The sequence below is a fragment of the Podarcis vaucheri genome (genome assembly GCF_965113315.1).
Source record: "Podarcis vaucheri genome assembly, chromosome: 15".
Lineage (NCBI taxonomy): Eukaryota > Metazoa > Chordata > Lepidosauria > Squamata > Lacertidae > Podarcis > Podarcis vaucheri.
This window is the reverse complement of record NC_138753.1, coordinates 47,395,795-47,403,180: the sequence shown is the minus strand read 5'-3', so window position 1 is coordinate 47,403,180 and position 7,386 is coordinate 47,395,795. Positions and strand designations below refer to the sequence as shown.

General features: G+C 45.1%; 1 long non-coding RNA gene across 1 annotated transcript; it reads left to right on the top strand.

Moving 5' to 3' along the window:
- The first annotated feature begins 787 nt into the window (after positions 1 to 787).
- LOC309519369 lies at positions 788 to 7,075 on the top strand. Its single transcript, XR_014213822.1, has 3 exons — positions 788 to 849; positions 4,097 to 4,172; positions 7,014 to 7,075. It is a non-coding gene; the product is annotated as an uncharacterized lncRNA (long non-coding RNA).
- Positions 7,076 to 7,386: the final 311 nt, after the last annotated feature.

Below are 7,386 nucleotides of genomic sequence, written 5' to 3'. Positions count from 1 at the left end.
GTCCCCCTAGTCTCCCCCCTTGCCCTTGCCACTGGTGCTCCTCTTTGTGAATCTTCTGATTCACTGGACAGACTCGGAGATCTCGGGTCGTCGTCGTCACTCATCCTTTCTTCTGCCTCCTCCCCCTCGCTCTCTGTTTCCTCCCTTGCCCTCGCCTCTGCTCCTGAACCCCTGACAGACACCTATATCTAGGTATGTATATTCTTGTATATAAACTTCCGCGGCCCCTCCGCCCCATCCCTCCGCCAAGGGGCAAGAGAGGAAGGCCACTGGGGGAGAAAGGCAGGTGAGGGCGGGGCGGGGGGCGGGGCTGCCCCCTGGGGAGAGCGGGGTCGAGAGAGAGTGGGCGGGAGAAAGGGAGAGGGCCAGCCTGGCTCGGAACGTCTCTGCTGGCCCAACGTCGCAGCGCCTCTTCCGCCCGTTTCCCTCCCCTTCCTGTCCTCTTGCCTCTCCTCCGGTGGCACCTCCTTCCGGGTACCCCTGCCCTCGCCCAAGATGGCGGCAGCACAGGCTCTTCCGCCCGTTTCCCTCCCCTTCCTGTCCTCTTGCCTCTCCACCGGTGGCACCTCCTTCCGGGTACCCCTGCCCTCGCCCAAGATGGCGGCAGCACAGGTTTTTCCGCCCGTTTCTCTCCCCTTCCTGTCCTCTTGCCTCTCCGGTGGCACCTCTTTCCGGGTACCCCTGCCCTCGCCCAATATGGCGGCAGCACAGGCTCTTCCGCCCGTTTCCCTCCCCTTCCTGTCCTCTTGCCTCTCCTCCGGTGGCATCTCCTTCCGGTACCCCTGTTCTCGCCCAACATGGCGGTAGCACAGCCTCTTCTGCCCTTCCGAGCTAGGAGTGCAGAAAAAGGTGAAACTGCCAGGAAAAGGAGAGGAGGAGTGTGTGAGTGAGTGAGTGAGTGAGTGCATCCAAGGGTCATCTAGTCCAGCCCTCTGCAAAGAAGCTCAGAGCTACAATTCCCAGGTCTTCTTTGGGAATTCTATGGGAAGTAAGAGTTTCTACATTCATGAGCATTCACTTAGAGTGCGCTCATGTTTTTACCTTTTATTGAAAGCGGCCACAAGTGACTTGGGTGGAGTATAAATAATAAAATTATATTGCTCCTGCTGCTGTTCTTCTCTTAGCCTAACTCACATCCAACCCAATACTAAACCTTAACCTGAATGCTCACCCTAACTCAAACCTAATCCTCACTCTAACCCTAAACTTAACCCAAACCTAAGCCTCAGTCTAAACCTAAGCCTAATTTAACCCTAACCCTAAGTAATAAAATTATATTTCTCCTTCTGCTGTTCTTCTCTTACCGTAACTCAACCCCAACTTTAACTCCTAATCCTAATCCAACTCAAACCCAACTCTCACTGTAACCCTAACCTTTACCCAAACCTAATCCTAAACGCTTTGCTCCTTTTTGTGGTGTTTTGTGTTATTGCTTCATTTGTTAGGTCATGAGGCTTTCTTTGTTTCTTGTGGTGTTGCTTCATTTAGCAGTTTTTTAATTGGCTTTTGTGTTTCTTTTGGTATTGCATCATCTTCATAGGTTGTTTGGATTTCTGATTAATTTGCTTTGGATTTCTGGTAGCTCTGCTTCTTTATGATTTGTTTCTGTGTTTCTGGTGTTTTGGCTTGGTTATGCCAAAAAATTGAAGACATACCACCAGAAGCACAAAAACCAAGAAATATTCCCAAAATGAGGCAAAACCAGGAGACATGAAAACCAAGCCAAATCAATGGAAAAGAAACAATCTCACCCAAAACCGCAGAACCATTCAAAGTAAAAGAAGCAAAACAATTAAATGCAAAAAACAAGCAAAACCACCCCAAATTAAACAAATCAGCAGAAAACAAAAAAGCAGTAAAGCCACCAATTACAAAGCAATGCCACAAGAAACTGGAAACCAGTTTTTAAAAAGCAAAACCAGAAACTCAACAAGCATGCAATTTGTGGGAGTCCAAAAGCACTTCAAGCAACAGAAATTAACCAACACAGCATACTAGTTTTCACTTAGTCTTGGGTTTCTGGTGAATGTGCTTCGTTTGCAGCTGGCTTCATTTCTTTTCCATTGGTTTAGCTTGTTTTTTGGACTTTTGCTTTATTGCTTCTTTTGAGAAGTTTTCTTGTTTTTGCATTCTGGTGGTAATACTTTTGAATGCTTTGGGGGTTTCTGGTGAATCTGCTTTGTTTGGGGTTGGTTGGCTTCTTTGTCAGTTTCCATTGATGTTGCTTTTACATGGTTCTTCTGCTTCTTTTCAGTAGGTTTTTGTGTTTTTAGTGGTTGACTTCATTGTTGGAATGGTCATTTCTGGTGGTTTTGCTTCATTTCTGGTGGTTTTCCTTTTATTCTTGGGATTATCAGATCTCATACAAATTAATATTCTCAAAGGTGCAAAACCCAAAAAACCTAGAAATGAAGCAAACTCACCATAAATCCAGCACCCAATCTGTTATGTACTAACCTTGGATCCTAGAATGCAACAACTGATTGGTCTTTTCCTGCAGGCCAATCAGGCTCACGCAGTAAACATCTCAGGGAAAACCAAAATCACCCCCACACCATGCAAAACTAAGGTTTAACTGGCTTTGGGGTTTCTGCGCAATTTACTTTTCCCCTCTTTTGGGGGGTTTCTGGTGGTATTTCTTCTGCTTCTCACATTTCTGTTTCTTTTCAATTGGTTTTGGGATTCTGGTGAATTTGGTAATGATTTGATTAAAGTCTCTGTCTGGCAATTTTCCTTTTTCATGAATTCCTTCCTTGTTGGGTTTCTGGTATCTCACTTTTGGTTTTCACATTTCTCTTAGTTTTGCTACGTTTCAGGTAGTTTGCTTACTTTTTGGAATTATCCAGTCTCATAAAAATGAAGCAATATCATTAGAAGCTTAAAAAGCATGGGGAAAAAACCCCCAGGCACTAACCCTAACCCTGAACGTCCACCTATCCCCTGCCCTAGCCCTAACCCTGATATTCTGGTCATCCATCTTGGGGATAACAATCTGGTGAGGTAAATTCAGTTGAGATCACTAAATATCAGCTGTGCTTCCTCATCCCTGAGTTTATCATAGTTTGGTTTGGAATGTTGTAGAGGTGCTTATGGAGTGGGGGCAGCCTTCCTAAGAAGGTGGATGGGCAAGACATAAAGCTAATCATTCTACAACGATGTTTGTGTTTGAAAATGTGGGTGCTTATATCCCTCATGGCAGAATTATGTTCTGTGCCCCACAGTTGTATAGACCTGGTGGTATGCATCTTTCTGATTTGGGTTGTGACATGATTCTTAAGGATCTGCAAAGAGCTCTGTTTGAGCACTTGCGTGTTTGTGGGTGGAGGTGAACAAGCACACCTGCCCAGACTTACCAGTAATTTGATTTGGTTACATTGGTCGAATCTGACTAGTTTTGCCGATCCTCAAGTTGTTATATTTAATAAATACAACCTATTTATCCACTTTTGGTTGTCTTGACTCTTCCTCCTGATGTGCTAGGAACCACTCCGTTTGGGGGGCACTGCAAAACATGCGGTTTTTACTGCAAACATTTTGCCAGACTTTGGCCTTGATTTGGAGTGAATCAGGCAATGTTGGGTCTTGGGGTGACCTTATGACCCCTGTCACTTACTTGGTTTGTCGGGCAAAATGCTAAAAAAATTCTACAATGTCTGGCAAAATGCTACAAAACTTTTGCCAGACTTTGGCACCAGTTTGGAGTGAACCGGACAATGTTGGGTTTTGGATATTAATTATGAACCCCGGTTTGATGTATCAATTACTCTATGGGGTGTTACAAAATGTGGGGGTTTTGCTGCAAAACTTTTACCAAATATCAGTTGTGATGGGATCCCAGATTTGGGGTTTTGTAGTTAAATGAAGCATTCTTTCAGTGCTTCTCGGGAAATGTGCAGTTTCCGTCAGATCAAACTAATACTACTGGATAAAATGATATGGTTGTTGATTATCAGACAGTTCTCCCATTTATCAAGGAAAACGTCTGTTATGGGTGGCTTTTGCTTGGTGTGTGTGACTGTTGACAGACAGATTTGAAAAGGAACACAGCTTCCTCTGTTTGTCTCACAGTAACTTACTGGCCTTTTTGATTATGCAGTCGGCTCGCCCAACACTTCCAGCTGGATTCCGAGGACAGGAAATGATTCTGCTAAAGGCTTTCTGTGAATATACCGGTAATTCCAGTTGATTTGTTTTAATGGTCACATACAGGCACTTTCTTTGGTTATAAAATGATGTTGTGAGTCTTATATCTGAGCAGTCAATAAACTCCCTCCCCCACAGAAACGCTTGTCTTACTTCTTCTTCTGCTTAGCATCCATACTTACATGTTTGTTTAAAGAAAGACTAACCCCACCCCGAACCCCACCTCCAGCTTTCATTTTATTATTCTAGTGACTAGTCATTGTTCATAGCAACACTTGATTTTGTTCCTAGACAAACTGCCCTGAAAGACAGTTACTATGAACTACATGTGTCTTCTTGATATATAAGGTTGTTGCTAGTTTCTGCAAAACACTTCTTTATCTTTCAACAAGAAATAAATGAATAGGAGGCTGCCCTAAGGAAGAAGTGTGATTGCATCTGGAATATCAGACTCTCTGTATTTTTATTTATTTACTTGATTTAGGGGTGGCCGCTTCACCCCCTGGTTATGCCCATGTCCCCAACTAACTGAGCTTCTTGGGATCATCCTGCCATGCTGTGAGCTACTACATTATCCTGCACTTTACAGAACCTTCCTTAGAGAATAAAAAACTGAGGCAAATTTCCAGTCTAAACAGGCTACACAAAAAGAAACAGCAGCGATTCTTTATGTTTGACTTAGAATCATAGAATCATAGAGTTGGAAGAGACCACAAGGGCCATCGAGTCCAACCCCCTGCCAAGCAGGAAACACCATCAGAGCACTCCTGGCATATGGTTGTCAAGCCTCTGCTTAAAGACCTCCAAAGTAGGAGACTCCACCACACTCCTGGGCAGCAAATTCCACTGTCAAACAGCTCTTACTGTCAGGAAGTTCTTCCTAATGTTTAGGTGGAATCTTGTGCTTGAGCGCCTGATATCTTGGAAAATCAACATCAGTGTTGGGGTGGGTGGGTCAGGGCATTTCTAAAATGTTATGATAGATGGAGCCATGGATGTTGCCAAGGGGGGCCAACTAAATAAAAATAAATAAAAATACATAGCTAACTGAGGTTCTGACCCCCTAACAAAAGGCCTGCCCCCACTAACAAAAATGCTGGCTACGCCCATGGATGAAGCCAACTACAGTGTAGCATGTGTGGGCCGTGGGGGCACAAATTTGTGGCAGGGGGCACAAACAGGTGCCCCCAAAGCAGGCTCCCTCATTGGTGCCTGGCTCTGTGTGAGAAGGAGCTGACCTAAGCTGCTTTGCTTCTGCTGGCCAGAGTTCTGTCCTTATGTTAGGCCTGATCCAGGGAAGAGAGCCGGAGGGTGGGTGGCCGCAGTGCACCTCGCTCCCAGTCACAGCAGCAGCTCCGCCTCCGGGTCACGTCTGACCTGGCGCACTCAAGGAGCCTGAGCAGCAGCTTCCCTGCCCCTCTCCTCCCCTGGACATGTGGGGCATGCCCCTCTCCCCTCGTTGAGTTCTGCAAAGGCAGCCTGAGACTGAGGAGGAAAGAGCTCACTGCTCATGCCAACCCTAGAGAGGATGTAAGAAAGAAGCAGGCTGTTGGAGGACAGCAGAGAAGCAATTGAGCTTGGTGGAGCAGTGCCCCAGTCCCCCTTAAGGATGAGCCTCCACTGACAGGGAGCAAGAAGGAATTTTAAATGGCGAAAGACAGGAGTGCCTGGCGTGCTCTGGTCCATGGGGTCACGAAGAGCCGGACACGACTAAACGACTAAACAACACAATATTGGCATGGGAACTACAATAGCTCAATGCTGCAATTTGTCTACCCTACTTAATATTTACCATTAAGGAAAGTATAAAGTCATAGAGTAAATCCTTTCAGCTTGTTGATGTGAAGCAGCAGACCTCAATCTGATACTGCAAATGTTATAGAATTATTGAATATTCAGAAGTATACCTCTCCACCACTCCTTAGTCAGGCTAGTTTTGGGCATTTATGGCAAGATTATCCCAAGTGGAAAGGAATAATGTATTTTCACTGTTATGTATTCAGTGGTCTGTCTTTGCTTCCCATTGTCTCAGGAATTGGGTAATTACCATCTCAAAGGAATGGCCAGACTACCAGGAAAGGCAATCAGATAAGGCATTATCAGATAACCTGGCAGACAGGAAAAACAACATTCAAATTTCTATTGTAGAAATTTCCCTTTTCTGTGATGTAGGTATGATGTTTGTGGGGGTGGTCTTGAGCTCCAGAGCAGGGAATTTCAAAATGGCAAGCACACATTGTTCGCGGTCCTCCTCCCCTCTCCTGTGTGTGAGAGGAGCACCCTGTTGCAACAGTTTAATAAAGATCAGGCTTACTAGCTGCTTTGCTTCTCAATATTCTCTGGTTGGCCTCTGTTATTTTCTCCTGCCGATGGAGAACCTACAAGGTTCTCCAATAAAGGAATAAGGGCAGATTTTGTTTACAACAACACAAAGACATCTGAAACTGTCGAATAAACTGCAAGAGTTTGTGGAAAATTGCTTTCACACACTAAAAGTTCCCTGCAACTAGAAAGCCAGCAAAGCAGGGGGAAGGCTAGCTTTTTTAATTGACAAGTACCTTCTCTATGATGTGCTAGGCTTTGGTTTTTACGCATAGAAGTGTTATTCCCCACCTGTATCTTGAAGTAGTATGGTCCATTTGGCCACCTCATCCTGCTGCATATGGAGAGTGCTGGAATTTTTAATTCTTAAGGAAACATTGTGTCTATTTTTCCCACATGAGATGTTTCTTTACTTATATCAATAATGTTATGAAAGACTTGTAGCATGCTTCAAGCTGATTAGCGCTTGGTGGCTGTGAAGCTTTAAATACAAAACAGACACATAGTGAAAGGATTTCTACACGCTGAATTTTTTATTTATTTCACAGAGCAATTGCTTTCAGCTTTGCAGAGGAGCCCGTAGTATCCAAACTACAGTACTTCCGTGAGAGCTGTGAAACAGAGCTCCCTCCACTGGCTCTGCTGTGACAGGACAGCTCCCTCAGGCCTCCTCTCCCCACAACTGTTATCTGGGGCAGCCATCAGTGGGAGAGCTTTGCTGGAGGCCCAGCTCCTTCAGGCACCTCCAGCCCCTGAACTGTGCCAGCTGGTCAACATAGGAACAACTGTTTAGTGATTTGTGACTGAGATTTGATATTCCTCTTCCCTCCCTGCCCCCTTTGCCTGTGGGGAGGGACCATCTTGCTTTGATTGCGTTTAAGTTGTCTGGTGGTCTTGTTGGCTGAACAGCGAGGCACAAAT